At 38.7% G+C, this 23,707-nt stretch overlaps 1 long non-coding RNA gene across 1 annotated transcript; it reads right to left on the reverse strand.

The window, feature by feature from the left end:
- Window positions 1-1,304: 1,304 nt before the first annotated feature.
- LOC109185722 lies at window positions 1,305-19,503 on the reverse strand. Its single transcript, XR_002055028.1, has 3 exons — window positions 19,417-19,503; window positions 4,212-4,216; window positions 1,305-1,315 (listed from the first exon to the last, which is right to left on the reverse strand). It is a non-coding gene; the product is annotated as an uncharacterized LOC109185722 (long non-coding RNA).
- Between the last annotated feature and the right edge of the window lie 4,204 nt (window positions 19,504-23,707).

Below are 23,707 nucleotides of genomic sequence, written 5' to 3' on the forward strand. Positions count from 1 at the left end.
TTATTTGATAATCTTGATGATCTTGGTGTTGTGATGAATTATATTTGCGATCTTGCGTTTGGGCATGTCTAGAGCTTGTCATTAGGGTTTATTTGATGGGATCTTGGTGTTCTTGTGATTCTTGTTGTTCTTGCATAATTAGGAATCGAGACTCATGAAAAAGGAAATTTCCTTCCAATGGGACGCGAGTTGTGACCTGGCCTTCCAAGAACTAAAAGAGAAATTGACCACAGCCCCAGTATTGGCGCTACCATCAAGACTAGAAGGATTCGAAGTCTACAACGATGCCTCAAAGAAAGGTCTGGGATGCGTGTTAATGCAAAATGGTAAAGTAATCGTGCACACATCTAGACAACTTAAAACCCATGAGGAGAATTACCCCACTCATGACCTAGAACTAGCAGCAATAGTGTTTGCCCTAAAAATCTGGAGGCACTATTCGTACTGGGTGCGATGCAAGGTGTGTTAGTGTTTTTAAATGTTCAAAAACCCCATATTATAATTGGCAATATTATTATGGCATACTAAGATAGGTTTAGAGTTTGTCAGTCCAACTCTACAGACGACTGATCAATCAGAAGCAACAACAGAAGGACTGACACTGAAGATCTGTTTTAGGAAGCTGTTTTCTAAAAGACTGTACGCGGTATTATCATACTAGTTTGGAAAGAAGATCAGTGTATATTTTCAAGAAAGGTATGGACCTAATCTTCTGAGATTACATTCCTCTTTTATAGTCCTACCTTCTACAATCAAAGTCATCTATGGAGAGTGTTTATTGAAGAATCTATAAGTACTCTTATTCGAAGAGAATTAGGGTTACGCCAAAAAGTAAGAAGAAACACTCCCTATCTGTCATATGAGACGAGATCTTTGATTGTCATGCATCTTCTCAATACAATATGTTCATGGTGATTAAGATGATGAACTTGAGAAGAATCACTGCTGCTTAAACAAAAGGACACTATGATCACACTGTTGTGGGAACAACTGTAAAGAGCGTCATTGAAGTGGACTGCATCAGAGTGGGCTCTCCAAGTGAAGGGATTTCATTGGACTTCTGTATGCATGGCTCTCCATCTTCAACAATCCACTAAACCTGTGTAGACTGGGTATGTACCTTGTGTGGGGCACTTGGGTAAGAATATTGTATATCTACCTTTGTACATTGGATTATGATTTAGTGGATTGGACGCCTATGTGATCGTCCCCCAGATGTAGATACACACTGTATCGAACTGGGTAAACATTCTGTGTCGTTGGGTTTGTGTTGTTATCTTTCTCTTTAATCTTCTCCATGATTTATTAGTACTGACTGACTTCGTAACTGAATCAATCAGTAAACTCTGACAGTTGATTAATCCTGTTAATCTGTCTAAAAAGAGAAAATGCAAAATTACATGTGGTATCAGAGCTTTTAAGTCTACATAGTGACTTGATCCGTACGGGTTGTTTTTAGTTTTGCATTATTCTCTGTCTTTTGGAAGTGTCTCTGTGTGTTCGTTGGCTGGTTGTTTGTATTCAGGATGGATGCAAGTATGAAACCACCAGAACTAGATAGTTACAACTACTCTTTCTGGAAGGCTCGCATGGAGATATATCTTCAAGCACAAGGTACCAGGGTTTATCGTACTGTCCTAACTGGGTGGAGTCGTCCAACTATTCAGAATGCAGAAGGAGTTACTGAAGATAAGCCCATGGAGACTTGGACAGACGATGAAATGAATGCCTCAGATCTAAACAACAAAGCGTTGAACTCGATTGTAGGATCTCTACATGAATCTGTTTTTACTCTTGTCACTGGAGTAAAAGAGGCTAAACGGGTATGGGAAATTCTTGAAACCAGATTTGAAAGAACTAGTGATGTCAAGCAGTCAAAGCTACAAATGGTTCTGTCAGAATTCGAAGCCCTTAGAATGAATGAAGAGGAAACCATTTCAACCTTCCACAGTAGGGTTCAGAATCTTATGAACCGACCCTCAATTCTTGGTGAACCATTCACTGATGAGAGAGTGGTCAAAACGATCCTTCGATCTTTACCTAAACACTTTCGAATGAAAGTAACTGCTATTCAGGAACATACAGGTTGGGAAAAGAAGACTGTCGGAGAACTTATAGGAAGCTTACACACATATGAACTAGAAGTTCTTGCTGATGATGATCTTGGAAGCAACAGAAAAGGAAAGTCAGTGGCCTTTGTGGCTGAGGCTGATCGAGAATCTGACACAGACGACATACATGATGAAACCTTGGCACTTCTAACCAAGAATTTCAAGAAAATCTTAAAAGGTTTCAACAGAAAGGGTCAAGGTCAGCCTACCAGAACACAATACAAAGGCAACAACTCCTCATATCAAAAAGCTGAAACAACACCTTTCTCACAGAACAATCAATCTCAGACTGGTCGAACAAGACAAAACAGAAACAGGTCCACAGACACAGGTAAATCCCTCAACCGGTCAGTGCAGTGTAGGGAATGTGAAGGGTATGGACACATACAGGCTGAATGTGCAACGTATCTCAAGAGGAAAAAGGCTATGTCTGTAGCTACTTTAAGCGATGATGAGGAGGAAACTTCAAATGATCAGTTAGATGATAATGTGGGAAACTTTGTAGCCTTCTTTACTGCTATAGACCTTCAGTCAGACGGAGACCAATCAGATGAAGAATCTTACATATCAACTAATGATTTTGAAGAGAGACATACTCAACTTGAAACAGAATTTGCTAAACTTGTTGCTAGCTGGGAACAACTTGTGAAAGTAAATAAAAATCTGAATGACGAGCTGAAGCAAAGAGATGATCTTCTAAAGAAACTGAATCCAGACCTTGTCATAAAAGAAGATCTCATCACTCAGATAAGATCCAGAGAAGGAAAACTGATCAAGGAATTGGAGAGTTTGAAGAAAAATATCCAGATGATGGACACCACATCAACCTTAGATAAGATTCTAGACTCTAGCAGAAATCCAAATGATAAAAAGGGCCTGGGATTTGAACGAGGTGAATCTTCGAATAACGCACCTATGTTCATCAAAGAGGGTATGTCTAAGACCACAGATGTTCACAGCTTTGAACAAGGCCAGTCATCTCGGTCAGTGCAGAACAAGGGAAGGAGGTACGACCAGACTGCTGATACTGGCCTGGCCAAAGTAACTCATCAATCTCATTATTCAAGGTTCAAAAATAAGATTGTCAAAGTTAAATATTACACCCCTATTTGTCACTACTGTCAAACAGAAGGTCATACTCGGCCTGAGTGTTATTTTTTCTACAGAGATCAAAGGAAGGAAAAATATCATAATAAGACTATTACACCATTCACTAGACAGGTTTGGGTCAGGAATTCAGAAGTTATCTGCTACCCCACCATAGTTCTGACTGCATCTAAAACTGAAGCTAGATGGTATTTCGACAGTGGGTGTTCCAGACATATGACTGGAAATGTTTAGTGTCTGATGGTTGTTCAACCTAGCAGTGGAGCTGTAGCATATGGAGATGGACAAAAAGGGAAAATAGTTGGGAAAGGTATCCTGAATGTACCAGGTTTACCTCAATTAGAAGAAGTTCTGCTACTCAGTGGGTTGAAAGCGAATCTGATTTGCATCAGTCAGTTGTGTGATCAAAATTGGAATGTGTGCTTTGACCGTAACTGCTGCAGAGTTAGTGACAAAGCAAATCAACTAGTCATGGAAGGAACCCGGTCCTCAGACAATTGTTATGTTTTGACAAATGAAATTGCTTGTCACCTATCCAAATCTGATGAATCAAAACTCTAGCATAGACGACTGGGTCACGTAAACTTCAGAGATATGGATAAGCTGATAAAACTGGAAGCTGTGAAAGATGTACCTAAGATCAGAATAGATCCAGAAAAAATTTGTGGCGCATGTGCTATTGGGAAACAAATCAGAACTCCACACAAAGAAATAAGAGGCATCACCACTGAGAAGTGCCTAGATCTTGTCCACATAGACCTCATGGGGCTAACACAGACTGAAAGCATTGGGGAAAAGAAATACATATTTGTGTGTGTAGATGATTTCTCTCGATACAGCTGGGTATACTTTCTAAGAGAAAAAACAGAAGCATTCAAGGCCTATAAAACTCTGTGTATAAGGGTTCATAAGGAAAAGAATGAGTCTATAATAAAAGTTCAGAGATTGAGGAGTGATCATGGAAAAGAATTCGAGAACTCACTATATTCAGACTTCTGCTCCGAGCACGGTATATCACATGAGTTCTCAGCCCCTAGAACTGCTCAACAGAATGGAGTAGTGTAAAGAAAGAATCGAACTTTACAAGAAATGGCTAGAGTTATGCTACATGCCTCTCATCTGCCACAGCGCTTCTGGGATGAAGCAGTACACACAGCATGTCATACTATAAATAGAGTTTATCTTAGACCAGGAACAACCAAAACACCATATGAGATCTGGAAGGGAAAGAAGCCAAATCTGAAGTATTTTCATGTGTTTGGGACAAAGTGTTATGTGCTGGCTGATAGAGAACAAAGAGGGAAGTTCGAACCTAAGAGTGATGAGAGCATCTTCCTTGGATACTCTCCAAACAATCGTGCCTACAGAGTCTACAACAAGAGGACTCAATCTGTGATGGAGTCAGTAAATGTGGTTATAGATGACAGTCCAGAAGAATCAGTAGACACAACAGTGACAGTTCAGTGACAGAGCTTCCTTTCAGTGACCCAACTGCCACTAATAGCAACAGTCAGCCCAAACTACAAGAATCGACAGATGAAGATCAAGAAAGTTCGGAACAGGAGACAAGTCTCATAAATGATACAGGTAAAGACAAACCCACCAGAACTCAGAAAAATCATCCATCAGATAACATCATTGGAGATCCATCAGATGGGATGAAGACCAGGAGCAGAATAAGAAATAATCTGACAGAAATATCTGGATCTGCCTGCTATACCTCAAAGATAGAACCCAGGAATGTTAAAGAAGCCTTACAGGATGATCTGTGGACCAAGGCAATGCAGGAGGAGCAACATCAGTTTGAGCGAAATCATGTCTGGGATCTAGTTTCAAGACCTGATGGTGTCAACATAATTGGAACAAAGTGGATCTTTAAAAAATAAAACTGATGAAGCTGGGAATATAGCAAGAAACAAAGCTCGGTTAGTGGCTCAAGGGTATACTCAGATTGAAGGGATTGACTATGATGAGACTTTTGCTCCTGTAGCTAGACTCGAGTCAATCAGGATTCGGTTGGCTGTCGCATGTATTTTGGGATTCACACTGTTTCAGATGGATGTCAAGACAGCATTCCTGAATGGCTATCTCCACGAAGATATCTATGTAGCTCAACCTAAAGGTTTCGAAGATCCAAATCATCCATCATATGTCTATAAGCTTCGAAAAGCTCTCTATGGTCTCAAACAAGCCCCACGAGCATGGTATGAATGACTGACACAGTATCTGCTCCAGCATGGGTATAAACGGGGAAGTGTTGACAAAACCTTGTTTGTAAAAACTATTGGAAGTCATGTAACCATAACCTAAATCTATGTTGATGACATTGTGTTTGGATCAACCTTACAAAAATACACTGACGAGTTAGTAAAAGTGATGAAGGAAGAATTTGAAATGTCTATGGTTGGTCAACTGACATACTTCCTAGGACTACAGGTCAAGCAAAGCCCTGAAGGATACTTCATTTCACAAGAAAAGTATGCTAAGAATCTAGTCAAGAAGTTTGATCTGGAATTATGTAAATCATCCAGGACACCAATCTCCACCTCCACAAAAGTATCGAAAGATAAAACTGGTGTATCAGTGGATAACACAGTCTATCGCAACTTGATAGGCAGTCTGTTGTATCTAACAGCCAGTCGACCAGACATAATGTTCATTGTTGGAATCTGTGCAAGGTATCAATCTGACCCAAAGGAATCACACCTGATAGCTGTAAAACGCATTCTGAAATATGTTAAAGGAACGATGTAGTATGGCCTCTGGTACTCCAAGGACAATGAACTGAGTCTTGTTGCATACTGTGATGCTGATTGGGCAGGAAATATTGATGATCGAAAGAGTACTTCTGGAGGATGTTTCTTTGTTGGTAAGAACTTAGTATCATGGCTAAGCAAGAAACAGAATTCAATCTCACTAAGCACTGCAGAGGCAGAATACATAGCTACAGGTGGATGTTGTACTCAGTTGGTATGGATGAAACAGATGTTGATGGATTATGGTCTTACTCAAGGGATAATGACACTCTGTTGTGACAATGTCAGTGCTATTAATATCTCCAAGAATCCAGTTCAACATTCCAGAACGAAGCATATTGACATCAGGCATCATTACATCAGAGACCTGGTTGAATCCAAGGAAATTGAATTGGAATATATTCAAACTGACAAACAACTGGCGGATATTCTGACTAAGCCACTAGACGCTAATCGTTTTGAAATTCTCAGGTCTGCTCTGCGAATTTGCAGAATTGACTAATAAAGCAGTTGGTCAGTTAGAGACGAGTAAATGTTGGTTTATACGGGTCAGTATTATGGTATGACTTTCTTTTAAAACTCCTCTCTATTTTTGTTAAGTGGATTCTATAACCTAATGTATCTTAAAGATATCTTAAAAGATCTTAATCTTCTTTCAAAATTCAAATTTCCTTGAGTTCTGTTTCCTTCCTAAAAAGAAGCCGTACCGTTGTGTCAATCAATCGCGTCTGCATGATATTTGACAAGCCACATTGATTAGGGTTCATCACCCTTAAGTCTATTTGTTACCGGGCCAAGAAGAAAAATATCTTCAAGCTTCTCAGCACTCAAACCTTCTCTCTCTCAGCATACCTGCCTTCCGTGATTTGTCCTTCTCCTCTCACAAAAAATTTCTTCAATGGCGGTCCCTGTAAGAAATATCATCATCAAACTCGGAAGCAAGACACATTCTCCGGAGGTGGCTCTTAAGCATATTCAGACACTATTGCAGTTTGCTATGAAAAAGAAACTCAAGCTTGATCCCCTGCTTCGCGACGAGATTTTGGTGACTGTTATGACGAACTACCCAGAGTTTTATGCTGAATCGTCTGAAGATGATGCGACTGAACTGCTGATGATGGTTTCCGAAGCCAGTGATGAAGTTTCTCCAGTATCTATTCCAGAACCCTTGGATGGAAATCAGGCCGGGGCATTCCTTCGATACTTTGCACAACGAGCCCTAAAATCTGCTGAGGTCTCTCGACGGCGAGCGGAGTCACAGCCATTGTATCTCGAAGCTGCTCAAAAAGAGGCAAGACACAGACAGGAGATCCTCCGAAACAGGTCAAACAATTCTGATACTCCTATTGAAATTTCACGGGATAAACCTGATGATTGTGTGCCTGTTAATACTGAAAATTTAACTGCTTTGAACTCTGAGAACCCCCCTGTGAATGTTGATCCTACATCCCTGCGGTTGAGTGAGTCTGTTGATGTGAAAAATGATGTCTTGCATGTGTCTGATGAGAAAGATAAATCCTCTGATGAGCCAAATAAACTGAGTTTAGTTGTTTACTCTTCTGATAATATTGCTCTGCCTCCTGCTGAGATTGCTGATGATCCTAAAGCAATTTGCTCTGCTGATGACCCTCCTGTTTTACCTGATAATGTTAAAACGGTCGATCTCTCAAGCCCCCATATCCCAGTCTACACTGCCACATCATTAGGTGAAAGTCTGGAACAGGTGCGACACTTTGCTGGCCTACTGTCTACTTCAATTCCTCAACCGTATCGAGTGATTCACCCATCTGAATCCTCCAGCGAAGATGATAAAATTCTGGCTGAAGTGTATGGATCTCAAGCACCTCCATCTGACATTCCAACTGTTGAGGCCACTGCTCATCCTAACTCCACGACCTTCAAAATTCGAGAGATTTCGAATCTTATCGGGAACTCATCTGCCAATGTCTCTGATTCTAGTCACTCTGTGACTCCTGTTCAATCCCCAACCAAAGAAATAAGATGGTCTAAAAGGAAGAATTTTCCAGTAAAGGTAGTTGTTGAGACCGGTGATGACAGTGCTGATGTGGATCAGCCTGAGAAAAAAAGGAAGTCGAGTGAGGCTGTTAAGCCTGAAGGAAATCCACCTATTCAACAAGTGTTCAAACACTGCGATCGTTTGTTAAGCAAAAGGGCTTTACTGCTGTTCAAGTTACTTTTGTACCTGCATCATCTGCCAGAAAAAGGAAGCCATCCACACGATCCAGAGGTCGAAGCATTACTCCTGAGGTTCAACCTGTTGAGGAAACTGACACATCTGTTTACAGGCCTCAGTTTGTATCTCCTGCTGCTCAGGCCAAATGGTCTACTATGGTTAGAAGGGACCTTATTGTTCAACGATCTGTGGATGAGAACTAGCTGAACTCTGTATGTGACATTCTACCTCTGCTGAATGAAGTAGGATTGATGAAGACTGTCATTGACATCTGCCCATACTCAAAGCTCCTCACGTATGAATTCTATTGCAATCTCAATGACGAGATTGACATCTTAATCGGACCTCGTTCGATGCAGATCTTCATCAGAGGAAGGTGGTACATTTTTGGGCCTGACATGATCAATGAATACTATGGTCTGACTGCTGTGCAAGAAGAGGGTGTCACCGACTGGAACTTGGTGGCCAAAACTCTTACGGGTGGACAGACAGAAGCTTGGCCTACAGGTGACAAGGACTATCTGCAGAGCTCTCAACTCACATCTAGATATGTTATTTTACATCTCCTGGCCCTTCACAACTGGCTCCCATCAGCCCATTTTCACACGGTTGGCAAGCTTCTGGCAGGCTTCTTGTTTCGAATTGGAACGAAGATGCCAATTGATCTGGGAAAATGGATTTACTATCACATCCTTACCTTGATTCATCCACAGGAGCAGAAGGTAAGACTACCCTTCCCAAATCTGATTTATGGCATTCTTACAACTCAGGGTCTTGAGCCTATGCCCAGTGAAGTGATCAGTCCAACGCTGCTCTATACTGTTGATAAACGTCTGCTGACTGGAGATCACATTCGGGATGTTGTTCCGGTGACTGCCCCATCCAATTCTGAACCTGACGTTGTGCCTGATGACTCTCCCCATGCTAAGGATGACCAACTTTCCATTCAGTTGAAGGCAAGGGTCGCTGATCTTGAGACAGTACACAGCATTATTGCAAAGCAACTGACAGGGGCCCGTACTGAGCTGGCAACCATTCTTCTTCGTTTAAGCCTATCTGAATCTGCTGCTGCTGCTGATCCTGCGAAGTCTGACAGTGACACTCCCTCCAATGCTTGACCTTTGGCTATCATTGGCAAAAAGGGGGAGTAGTATGAACTCAGGGGGAGTTTTTGTGTTTGTGTACCTTCTGGCCCTGGCTGGGCGTTGTTTTTTATGGCACCACTACTTGTTTTTTATCATAAACTATTTTGGATCTTCTGTTTTTTGTTTTAGTTCTATGTAATCAGATCGGACTCATGGGTTGCTTCATTATAATAACCTATCTTAGTTCTTTATGTTTTGTCTATCTATATAGTAGAGTTGTTTTGCCAAATAATAGCCAAAGGGGGAGTTTGTTAGTGTTTTTAAATGTTCAAAAACCCCATATTATAATTGGCAATATTATTATGGCATACTAAGATAGGTTTAGAGTTTGTCCGTCCAGCTCTACAGACGACTGATCAATCAGAAGCAACAACAGAAGGACTGACACTGAAGATCTTTTTTAGGAAACTATTTTCTAAAATACTGTACGCGGTATTATCAGACTAGTTTGGAAAGAAGATCAGCGTATATTTTCAAGAAAGGTATGGACCTAATCTTCTGAGATTACATTCCTCTTTTATAGTCCTACCTTCTACAATCAAAGTCATCTATGGAGAGTGTTTATTGAAGAATCTATAAGTACTCTTATTCGAAGAGAATTATGGTTACGCCAAAAAGTAAGAAGAAACACTCCCTATCTGCCATATGAGACGAGATCTTTGATTGTCATGCATCTTCTCAATACAATATGTTCATGGTGATTAAGATGATGAACTTGAGAAGAATCACTGCTGCTTAAACGAAAGGACACTGTGATCACACTGTTGTGGGAACAACTGTAAAGAGCGTCATTGAAGTGGACTGCATCAGAGTGGGCTCTCCAAGTGAAGGGATTTCATTGAACTTCTGTATGCATGGCTCTCCATCTTCAACAATCCACTAAACCTGTGTAGACTGGGTATGTACCTTGTGTGGGGCACTTGGGTAAGATTATTGTATATCTACCTTTGTACATTGGATTATGATTTAGTGGATTGGACGCCTATGTGATCGTCCCCCAGATGTAGATACACACTGTATCGAACTGGGTAAACATTCTGTGTCGTTGGGTTTGTGCTGTTATCTTTCTCTTTAATCTTCTCCATGATTTATTAGTACTGACTGACTTCGTAACTAAATCAATCAGTAAACTCTGACAGTTGATTAATCCTGTTAATCTGGCCGATGCGCTCAGCAGAAAGACAAACCACTCCCTTAACACCACCTGGGTATTGGCATATGAGTTATGTAGGGATTTACAGAGGATGAGTTTGGAAGTAGTGGTACAAGGCCAAGTGGAGGCTGAAATCCAACTGTTTAGCATAAAGGTCATGCCCACACAATTTGAGGAAATCAAGAATGGCCAGCAGCAAGACACCGAACTAATGAAGATAAGGCTCGGCGCAGCAGAAAAAAAGGAAAATGACCGTTCGAGTTGTTTGAGGATGGTAGCCTTCACTATAAGGGGAGGTAGTGCGTACCTGCAGCGTGCGCACATCTCAAGAAACAGATTCTAGAGGAAGGGCACAGTTCACCATACTCAGTGCACCCTGGGGGCGACAAACTATAGCAGGATGCACTACAAGAAAAATGCACATAGACAACGGTTAATAACAGTTGTCGTAGGGGTATAATTTCTGTTGTTGAAGCCGGTGTTGTTGTAAGTCCCGCACTTAGGCAACGGTTTTTTAACCGTTGTCTTTTCTAGAAACAACAACGGTTTTTTAACCGTTGTCTATTAAGTGTTGTTGAAGCCGGTGTTGTTGTAAGTCACGCACATAGACAACGGTTAATAACCGTTGTCTTTTCTAGAAACGACAACGGTTTTTTAACCGTTCTCTATTAAGTGTTGTTGAAACCGGTGTTGTTAAAAGTCACAAACATAGACAACGGTTTTAAACCGTTATCGTTTCTTCCAAAGACAACGGTTTTTGACCCATTGTCAATTCAATGTTGTTGAAACTGGTGTTGTTAAAAGTGATGCACATAGACAACGGTTTTTAACTGTTGTCTTTTCTTTAAAAGATAGTCTATTGTGTGTTGTTGAAATCGCTGTTGTTAAAAGTCACACCCATAAACTGTTGTCTTTTGTAGAAAAGACAACAATTTCAAACTGTTGTCTTTTGTAAAAAAAGACAACAGTTTCAAACTGTTGTCTATTGTAAAATAGACAACTTTTAACCATTGTCTCAACTCGTTTTTAACCTTCTTAAATTTTAATCATATAAAAAAATATAGAAGCATTTATCCATTCACCATGGCCAATTGTAGTTACATTGCACAAGCTAAGCAAGGTTCATAATATCAAGTCAAAATACTGAGCATGACCAATTCTAATCAAATCATCATCCAAGTCATAATACTACAAAAAACAATTCCGATCCACGAACCAAGTCTAAATGATCACAACGTCAAATCATACCTACTCTATCTAACTTGATAGAATATCGGCCCATTCTGAACGCACCTGATCAATAACCGCTTTGTCATAATCAACTTGTTGGAACTACATGTAAATAGTGAGTAAATAAATTAGTATAGATATAATAAATTTGCAAAATAATTATATGATTTTTGACAAGACCATGACAACAACAAAAAGATTAACAGATACTTAAAAAACATACAAAATATTATTATAAGAAATAACAAACAATAATCATTGAGAGCGCCACAGGTCCCAAATAAGGGTTCTTCTGTATATGTTTACGGTCTTTATCTGCTCATATTTAACTATTGGATATGTTTACAAGATATGCCAATTGGGGAATATCTTTATCTACTTTCTTCCATCATCCTTGAATAAAAAACAGACCCAAGTGACTAGAGACCACTAGACTAGGGTGCCTGTAGGCCGGGTATATTCATGGTTTTATAGGGACCGGGTCTACCATAAACCGGGCGATGTAGATATAGAACAGGGTAAGAAAATATTAGCTTTATTACCCGGGTCGCTAGACCCAAAATAGTACTGGGTATATAGGTACAGAACGCGAGATTCATAGATTTTTATACTGTAGATTCATAAATTATATACTGTAGATTTATAAAATCTTTGGTGAATAATTTTATATTTAAATATGAACGAAAATAGAACTATTAAATTAACTTTTGAATTGTATTATTTCTTTGTTAAATTTTTATGCACTATATTTGGAAAAAACAATTTAATTACATTTTATTTTTTGTTCTAGATCTTCTAAACATCTATTTTCATCTCGTAACAAAAACAATGAATGTCCAAATTATAGATAAAAGATAAGGTGTAACACTTTAGTAAATAAGAGTTGGTGTGGCTTGGTGAGTTTAGCTTTATTTGTTATGTTAGAGGTCATGGGTTTTATCCTTCTTGGTGGCATCCTTAACCTATATTTTATACAATCATTGTCTTGGTTCTCACAGACAACACAGAACCAAACTCGTTATATCTTAGATGTTGCCCTTAAGTATGTAAGTGTTGGTTTGGCTTGGTGGGTTTAGCTTAGTTTGTGATGTTAGATTATGTTAGAAATCTTGAGTTCTATTCTTTTTAGAGGCATTTTTAACCTATTTTATAAAATCGTTGTCTAGGGTCGATCCCACAAGGCATTGATACGATGCAATTTAATAACTAAACTTAAAAAAATAAATGATTGGATAGTGTAAAGTACTGAAGTAAAATGTCACATTTAACAATCAATAAAACTCAAGAAGATCAATAAAACTCAAGAAGTTAAAGCAATAAAATTAAACCAAGTAGAAACCAAACCAACTGAAAAAGTCTAGGAATACGAGTCAGAAAAAATTATGTATTTTAGCTTAACTTGTCAACCAATTAAATAAATTAATGCAAAATATTTATGATAAACAATTCACGTACCTAGAATTAGACAATTTAATAAAGCACTTTGTTATAATCAGTAATCGAGATCAATAATTAAAATGAACAACAACTAAACTTAGAATTTGAATATTGATTAATTGAAACAATGCTTTGAAATTGAAAATTGATGACACAAGAGACACACAACCCACAGCTCACGAATTGGAAAATTGGAAAATTAGAAATTAACAAAATGATTTGCAAATAATGAGTTGAAGAACATTCATGAACCAATAAATTGCATTACAAAGTATTATGCGGCCAACTGTAATTGAAACAAGAAAACATCATTGAAGAAAGTTATGAATTGAACAGGTGAATTAAACAACAGGCATAATTGAAGAAAGAGGAGGAGAAACCATGCACGTAAGCTGCGAACCAGATTGAAGTTAATTAACACCAAGCCCAGGATTGCTTCCGTAGCCGCCGACCAAGAAGCTCAAACAACACCTCCGTCCATGTTAACGCCGCTGGCCGGAAGAACTACACTGCTGACCGGAAATCCTTCCCGGTGCAATTTGATACCTTCCTCCTTCAGAATCTCCCTCTTTTATACTGGTATAGCATCAACCACACCTCCGATTCCTACACGCAGACATCGCCGGACTCCTTTGGCGTAAATTCCGAAAGAGAGCGTGAACCAGGGACAGCCATTGGAGAGCCTTTCATTCGTTCAAAGCTTGTCTATTCAATCGCCCTCCACGAAGACCAACCTCGTCCATGATCCACGCCGTTCGGTGCTTCTTTAGCCGAGGCCGCAAAAACTTGCGCATCTCTCTCTGTCGTTTATCGTCGGTCATCCGATCTATTATTTGGGAAGCGATTGACTAACCTATTTTAATAGCTAAACATAATAATAATAATAATAATAATAATAATAATAATAATAATAATAATAATAATAAACTAATTAAATTGGATTAGGAAATTATTGGACAAATTTATTAACAAAATCAACTTTTATTTCTTTTTTGAATGCTACTAGCTCTATTACATTGTAGTATCTATTCATATACTTTCTCAACCTACTGAAACACAAAGAGCTAATAACACCTCCATTGAGGCTCGAACTCACAACCTTCCAAATGAAAGTCCAACCCGGGTACCATTAGACCACATAGTCCTGGTAACAAAATCAACTTAATAACAAAAACAACTCTAAAAATTAACAATATTTATAAAAACTACTTATAGCAATAATAAATAAAATTAGATATAAAATTAATTAACTTTTGCAATTTAATTATAAAAAAATTGTTAAAAACTGCAATAAAAATAATGTTTATCAGTTTTCACAGACAACACAGAAACAACCCAGTTATATACAAGATGTTGCACTTTAATATATAAATGTTTGTGTTGCTTAGTTGGTTAAACTTTAATTGCTATATTTGAGGTCAGAGGTTTGACTCTTGTTGTTAAAATCCTTGTTTATATTTTATACAACTATTGTCTTTTATAAAAGGGAAAAGGGTCAAATAGGCCCCTAAACTTTACACCAAAAGTCAATTAGGCACTTAAACTTTAAAAAGATGCAATTAACCCTCAAACATGTTAAATTGAGTCAATAAAGCCCATGAATGGGAATACCCCAAGGGTAATGGGACTCCATTTCCATGGACTTTGTAGGAAGTTTGCTTGTAACCTAGACGGGGAAGGACAAAATATGGGAAATTGTAGACCGGTTGACTGAAACTGCACGATTCATTGCCATGAAGGAGACTTGGATGATGAAGCAGTTAGCCATGGCTTATATCAGTCAGGTGGTCAAATACCACGGGGTCCCACGAGATATTGTCTCAGATAGGGATTCCAGGTTCATATCCCAGTTTTGGAAATCGCTACAAATAGCTATGGGGACAAGATTAAAACTAAGCACCGCCTTCCACCCCACGACCGACGGACAAACTGAAAGGACTATCCAAACCCTAGAAGACATGTTAAGGGCTTACATGATCGATTTCCAAGGATCATGGGAAGAACACTTGGACTTGATCGAATTCTCCTACAATAATAGCTATCACGCGAGTATACGTATGGCTCCCTACGAGGCCTTGTACGGTCAGAAGTGCAGGACCCCATTATGTTGGGAAGACATGGTTAACCCAGTGGCTTTAGGACCACAATATCTACAAGACACCATCGCGAAAGTCAAGTACATACAAGAGAAGATGAAGGTCGCGTGTAACACCCCTAAATTTTTAAACTTTTAAAGCTTATGGAATAAAGGCGATTCTAATATTAATTCCCAAACAGAGCATAAACTAAACATGATAGACGGGGTGTTATACCACATCTGAGCTAGAGAACCCAGATGCATAGGCTAGACTAACTAACAAAGCGTAATTAATATCTAAATACAAATCAAGGCACGCATGCCAGCTCATCAAAGCTAGAACTATCTAAACTAAATCCACGAATCCGACTAGCGCGCTCCGAAGCTACTCAACTGCTCCTGAAACACATTCGGTGTAACAATCGTTAGCGAATAATGCTGGTAACCCACTCCGACGCGTTAAGTACAATATAGGTAGATATAAAGAAATCATTTTAAAACTGGAATACATATATAACTTACGAGACTCTAATTTAAATCCAAGATCAAGACTCAAGACACGATAATAGACTTGACAATATAGGACAATCATAAAGACTAGCATGCATCCTAAGAATACGATACAAGACATAATAGACAAACAAGTTCATAAATAGCAAATAGAGACAACAAGGGCATTCAAGACAATCAATTAACAAGCAATCATCAAAGCACACAAACGATCTTCCCACCTTATACCAAGTTCCAACCTTGTAGCACCCCTCCGTCCTTATATTAGTTCCAACCTATACCTCCAGGCCACCCATATATCGCCTCCCTTATTCCTCCAGGCAACTACATGCCCCCACCGACAAACCACCTTTCATCCACCAACATATCAAGATAGCGCCGCAGTGCCATTCGCATGATCCGCACCTGTAGTGCCAATATCAAGGGTTCAGCGCATATAGCCCTGACATGACACCGCAACACTTAAAACCTGACCCATGCTCAATGGCAAGCTAGTCGAAGTTGGGTTTGTGCCTTTAGCACAGTAACCGCTAGGCCTGTACCTTTAGTGCAATGGCCGGGCACAAGTGGTGCCAACCGCCAACAATTCATTTCCACCAATCACAATCTCATCATCATCATCATCATCATCAATCACACCGGCCATTGCGCAATGACCACGATACTCATCACCATTCAATCAATCAACACATAATCAATCAATTAACAATCAAGACACAACAACAACGGCACGTATTACACATAAATTCCTAGAACGATACTCAAAACACCAAACGAGACTCATACACGACAAACGGGGTACAACGGAACACAACGGGACAAGGGGAAACATCAAACGGGGAAAAAATATCACGACGCACCACACAATTCCAGCGGCTAGGTGGCGGGTGGAGGACCACCCGCCGGCGGGCAGCCACCATTCCAGCGGGTGGCCGGTCTGCCCGCCGGATGCCCGCTGGACAAGGCGAGCTGGGCAGCGGGTACCCATGCCCCCACCTACCCCCAATGATACTCAGGAAACTTTTGGGTCCCGGGATCTCTCGTGGAACCCAAAACCATGTCCAAACACATTCAAACACATAACGACAACACCACGGATTCAATTAACGGAATTAAATCAAGAATCATACCAAATACGTCCTAACACGATTCCTAAACATGCCAAGACTCATCATTAATACATATAATGGTTCAGGGGCATCCAGAACCTCAAGAACATCAAGAAATCTATATGCAAAGTCCAAAAAACAAATCCTAGGCTAGCCTCAACACCCGATCATGCATAAACCCACCCAAATATACCAAGAATATCACAACAACGAGATCCACGATATAAACCCTAGGGAAAAGCTCTAGACATAATAAAATACAAGATTACACATATAATTAATCACAACATCAAGATTATCAAGATTATCAAATAATCACAATATAAATCCTTGGCAAAGGTTCTATCAAGACTCAATCACAAAATCACATATACAGTTATAAAAGGAGCTAATAAATAAGATATAGCAAGGAAAATAGGTTTTGACAGGGGTTACCTCTTAGCCCTAATCAATATCCCTGGTTACTAAGGCTCTTCTCTAAGATTCTTCTCCCAATTGATCTTCCTAGGCTTGTTAGTGGGGACTTCCTTGGCGGGATTACCTTAGAGTGTTTTCGAGTGAGGGAGAAGAGAGGAAGGTTCTATCTGCTTCCTAATCCCCTATTTATATGTTTAAGGAAAACCTACTCTAGGTCTGAATAATAAGGCCTGCTTTCCTTATTCCCTATGGGCTTAATGTTCCTGGTTCAGGTAAAGGTTCACGATTCATTGTGGACCGCCTGGGTTAATTAAGGGAATTATAATTGGATTAAATTCCTCTTAATTATTTTAATTATCAGAATTAATTTAATAATTAATTCAGATTTGAAGGTCGTAACACGGGGTGTTACACCGCGCAAGACCGCCAAAAGTCCTACGCCGACTTAGGGAGAAAGCCGACCGAATTCCAAGTAGGAGAGAAGCTGTGGTTGAAGATCTCACCCACGCGAGAGGTAATGAGGTTTGGGAAGAATTGTGACACCCCGATATTTTAAAACACTTTATTTTAATAAAATATTCTTGAAAATAAAATCTATCTTTTAATCCTAAATATTTTAGCTCTAATACTTTCAAAACAAATTGTTTTTGTGCCTAAACTTAAATAATTTATTTTATAGCCCACAATTTTGCTATTCAAAATCTATCTGAGTCGAGCCTGTCAATATCATTTTACAAGTCTAAAATGTTGAGTCCAAATAGTTTTGTTTAAGCCCAAAATAATCCTAGTCCAATTGTATAATCCAAACCTTAGTCCAAATTATATGATATGAATTTTGAGACCAAAAACCCTAACATTTTAATTCAAGGTTATCTCAACCTCTTTGCTGATAGAGATCAGCCGCCAACACCAACTCACTCCCCATCGCCATTTTTGTTTTTATTTCTCTTCGTCAACAGCCATCTTCCTTGTTGTGAGCTAAGACATGTACTTTGAACCTCCTTCTCCTCCTCTGTCCTCCGTCTCCCTTTCTCTTCGCGACGAAGCAGCAGAACAGAGTAGTCTAGTGGTTCCTCTATTTCTTACCGGCAAGCAGAGCAACGACGACACCTTTCTCCTTTCATCTCTAGTCGACGGCGACGACTAGATCGTGACCGGCAAGCTTCTAGCGACGAAGTTTCCTCCCGCGGTGGTTGGACCAAAAGCAGTTGCGGCGGCTGGACCTCCTTCGGTGAGCAGCGGCTATGGGCGGTGGAGGTTCGCGGTGTTGTGACTTGAGCTGTGGTTGCCGGTAGTGTGGTGTGGTTAGGAGGGTGGTGTCGAAGCTTCCCTTTTCCGGCAAAGTTGTGGACGAAGCTGAGGTGAGGTATGTTCTGTTAGTAATGTTTAGTTGTTGTTAATGATTAGGGTTAAAGATGGTGATTAGTGTAATGGTTGGTTGGTTAAGATTAAGGATGGTAGAGATTATTGATAATGGTTGATGTTGTTTAAATAATCATAATATTGTTAATGATGATTAAGGATGGTAGTAATGATTAGTTGAGTGATTATGGGTACTGACAATATATTAATGAAGATTAAATCATTGATGATGGGGATGTTATGATTTACGTATGATGGGTTAAAACTGATTAAAGATGATTATGGATGGCTAATATTGAAGATGAGATCTGGTGGTAAATCTGGAAATTTGAATTGCTTAATCTTTAGAGATTGTGAAGTGATGAGATGAAGATTAAAGATTTATGGTGGATTAATGAGGTAGAAATTATTAATTATTTTGGTATTAATCATTAATGGGTATGATTAAATGGTGATGATGCAATAATTGGTGATGACGATGCTAATGATATAATTAATGATTAATGATGATAATTATTGAATAATGATGAGCATGATGATGTTGGATTAATGGTGATTAGCAAGATGGTTAGTGATAATCATGGTGTTTAAGGATGATGAGGATGCTTATGAATTAATGATCATTAATCATGGTTAAATGATTATTGTTGATGATGGCAGTGAGTTAAATGATTATTGTTGATGATGGCAGTAAATGGTAAAGGAATTATTCGATGGTGATGAGGATGTTGATTAGTGATGGTTACTAATAATAATAATAATATTATTATTTTTAGTGATTAGTGATTATATTAGATTGTTGACCCACAGGTTCTTGTTGAAGTGACTAACTTATAAGTTGAGCCTAGATTGGGTGCTGGCTTTGAGAGCTTAGCTTGAGGTAAGTTTCTATGTCTGTTTAAATTACTTTGCCCTACTAAATGTTTTACGTATATGATTTGTGTATTTAAATTATTTTTAGAATGTGTTCTAGTTTCAAAATGTGATAAATAGCAAAATATGGTTATTTTGGTGTTGACTTGTGATTTATATGGGTTGAAACTATATTTTTGAAAGGTGTATAATCTATGGTGTGCCTAAATGTTTTGTGTTGAAACCCCATTATAATTGGGATTGATTTGAGTATTAGAAAACTTATAATTTTGTGATACACATATATATTTGTACTTTGAGAAATTGTGGTTGAAAACCTAAGTATATTGAAATGAGTGAAACTATGTTTATATTGGAGGATATGACATTATATTTACTTTTGAAGGACATTGTTTTTGGAGGAAATGTGTAAATTAGAGAAAATATATTATTTTGCATACTATTATATTCTTTTTGGAGGATAAAAACTATTATGGAAAGTATGGATATTGATGGGTTATAATGCGTTGTATTATTTGAAAACTATAATTTGGATAGCCTACCGGCAAATGATAATATTCATGAAAACCTTCTTGGAAAACAATTATTACTTTTGGAGGATACTGTATCTATTTTGATAACTATTCTTGTTTTTGGAGGATATATAAAGATGTATCTATTTTTGGAGGATATGTGGATATGATGGATGGTTGTGGAATGGTGGACTTCGGTCCTATGTGGGTTCTGGCCCTATTTTGATGAGATTGTATCTAGTAGAAAACATCCTGGGTACCTATTATATGTGGAGTAGCCTGGTAGAAAACATCCTGGGCTACTTGGACTAGTTACTACTCTTTTGGGTGGGGGAAGCCCATTAGAGGGTGTGCACACTTAAGGTTTTAGTCCTTTATCCCACGAAAGGGACAAACTTGTGGAGTGGCCGATAGAGTGGATTACCGTGTCACTAGGGCTTAGTTGATCTAATACCCTTCGTCCCTTTCACCTTATATATATATATATATATATATATATATATATATATATGAGAGTATATGGATATGTGATACTTGGAAAAGTGATTTGAGAAATATGATTTGAATTCCTCCCTATCTATTATTATTGACATATATGTTCTGAGAATGACTTGAGAGAAATCTATATCTTGATATGATGACTTGAAGAGATTATTATTTTGCTATTGTGAATTCTTCCATATATACTTGTATACCTATCTATACTTCCAAAATGATTATGTGGAAAGCTATGCTTCGAAATGATACTCATATTGAAAAGTGATATTTCTAAATCCTCCATACTTATTATTTTGGGAAATGAACGAATGATTTATATGGTAGTTGTATTGTTTTGGAAAGAGTAAATGTTACTATTTTGGCGACCCTATTACTAATATGAAACCTAATGCTATTTTGAGTGGAGTGTGTTATGGCCTTGGTGCCTAAGAGTTATCTTGGAAAATGATTTACTACTTACCTTTGTTATTGAGTCAAACTATATGATTGAAATAATTTTAAAACTCATTTACAAAGTATGTCCAATTTGAAAAGTATAAATGTAAGTATTTTACAGGGCGGAGTAGAGCTTACTTAGCATTTTATGCTAATTCTTTTATTTGTGTTTTCCAAACCTTAATGTTTGCAAGATTTGAAGTTGTTGCTAGTTTGAGAGTGCGGCGTAGAGCTCGTAGTCTTGGATTTGAGTTTGGTATAACTGGTTTAGTCTTAGAACTTGAATTGTTGTTGTAGTTAATTTGTGATTTGGAAAGTGGAATGTTGTATTATGGATTTGTAGATAGAAACTTTTTAGCCTGTGCGTTTGGGCTTAGTTGGCTGCCCAAGCGTGGCATAGCACCCCAATGGTTTAGATTTTGATTTTTGCTTCCGCATTTGTATTTAGTCGTTTAGTAAGAAAAGTCTTTTATTTTGGTTTTTAAGTTGGGGGTGTTACAAGAAAGGAAAACTAAGCCCAGATTTATTGGCCCCTACGAAATCTTAGAAAGAGTCGGGAACCTGGCTTACCGCCTCGCATTGCCGGCCAAACTGGACCGAGTACACAACGTGTTCCACGTGTCGCAACTAAAGAAATACGTGCACGACGCAACCATGTCCTCCAACCCGTTAAGTCTAAGCTTCGAGGACGAAGCTTCTTGTAAGGGGGGAGGGTGTAACACCCCGTTAAGGCTAAACACTAACCTGTTATTTTTGTGTCCAGTTTCGTATCGTGTTAACGGGTCGTGTCGATAATTGCCAGGTCTAGTTACCTCTTAGCCTTAACCAATTTCCTTGGCTACTAAGGTTCTTCTCTAAGATTCTCCTTCAATTGATCTCCCTAGGCTTGGTGGTGGGGAATTCTTTTGCTAAGTTTCCTCGGGGAATGTCTCGCATGGTAGGATTAATCGTTGCAAGGTTTCTAAATGCTTTCTAATCCCCTATATATAGATACAGGAGTCCTAACTAGAATCTGAATAGTAGAGGCCCACTTTCCCTATTCCTAACAGGATTAAAGACTTGATTAAGATAAGGGTCCATGATCCATTGCGGACCACACTAATTAATTAAGGAGAATTCTAGCACAATTAAATCCTTTTTAATTACTCTCTCTATCCCATTTTATGTGTCTTACTTTCCTTTTTAGTTTGTCCCAAAATGTTGTCCACTTTCCAAAATTGAACATCACCATCATTCTACTTTTTTCAAATTACCCTTCTAGCTTTTGCTTTCTTTATTGTTTTTATTTTCAAAAATGAAAAAGTGAGGGCATAATTCGAAAGTGCATAACATTTACTTTAATTCATTAAAAAGCGTGCAAAAAGTAAATGAGACATCTAATTCGGGACGGAGGAGTATATATTAACGAAATTAAATTCCATATTTAGTCCGAATTTGGAGGCTGTAACACTGGTGTTACACCCTCCCCTCTTACAAGAAGCTTCGTCTCCGAAGCTTAGACACAGGTGTAACACCCCGTGTTACGGCTTCTAACCCGAACAAATTATTTAATTACTTACCCTGAAAAGAGAATTAAATTCCATTAATTAACTAGTAAGGGTCCACCATAGACCATGGACTCTTATCCCCAAAACCAATCCCTTAATCTAATAATAAATATAATTAGCAAATTCATACCCTTCAGACCCTAATTAGGACTCTTAGATATATAAATAGGGACATAAGAAGCACTTAAAATACACACCACAATAGATATCACCGCACAAGAATTTCCAAGAATTCTCTTATCACCAACATAGGAGAAATCAAGAAGAGGAGATCTTAGAGAAAGACCCTTAATAGCCAAGGAATTTAATTAAGGCTAAGAGGTAACCCATGTCTCAACAAAACCTATTTTCTTCGCTATAATCTACTTCTTAGCTTCTTCTCTATGCTTGTGTCTAGATAAATCTTTTATGATGATGATGATAGATCTTGATGATTGATGAGACGATCTTATGTGTTGATCTTGATAATCTTGATGATTATAAGAGGATCTTGATATTTATGTGATGTTCTTGATAAATCTTGATGTTCTTGATTTTAAAGATAAACAATGATTTTGATGATATGAATATTGATTAGAGCCCTAGATTGAACTGGGAATTTCGTATCGTGATGTTCTTGGTATATTTGGGTGGGATTTCGCATGTTCGGGTGTTATTTATGTTTAGATTAGAAGTCACGTTAGGATATGTTTAATATAATTCTTGTTCTGATCCATTATTGACTACGTGGTATCGCCGTTTACGTTTAAAAGTGATTAAACATGGTTTCGGGTTCCACGAAAGATTCCGGGATTAATATATTGAAAAAGAGTCAGTGGGGAGTGGGGGGTAGGTGGGGGTAGGGGGCCCGCCACCTACCCGTTGCCCAAATTGGCGTCGCCGGCAGCGGGCAGACGACTGCCGCCGGGCACCCGCTGCCCGAGACTTTTTGCCAGCGGGCAGCCGGTGGGTGTCCTACACCTGCCGGCCACCAGCTGGATTTTTCCCCACTTTGGGTTGTTGGCTTCCCCGTTTGATGTTTCCCTGGCCCTCGTGGTGTCCCAACGGACTCCGTTTATCGTGTCTAAGTCTAGTTTGATGTTTTGGGTATCGTTCGTAGGATAAAAGAGTCTTGTGTATTGTATGCTAGTTGAATTGGTACCCCGCAACCTAGGTGAAGGATGTATGAACCACCTAGGACCATTCCTAGTATGTGGATGACCACGCATAGGTTTCATTATATGTTTTCTCCCTC

Source organism: Ipomoea nil, unplaced genomic scaffold (assembly GCF_001879475.1).
Source record: "Ipomoea nil cultivar Tokyo-kokei standard unplaced genomic scaffold, Asagao_1.1 scaffold1353, whole genome shotgun sequence".
NCBI lineage: Eukaryota > Viridiplantae > Streptophyta > Magnoliopsida > Solanales > Convolvulaceae > Ipomoea > Ipomoea nil.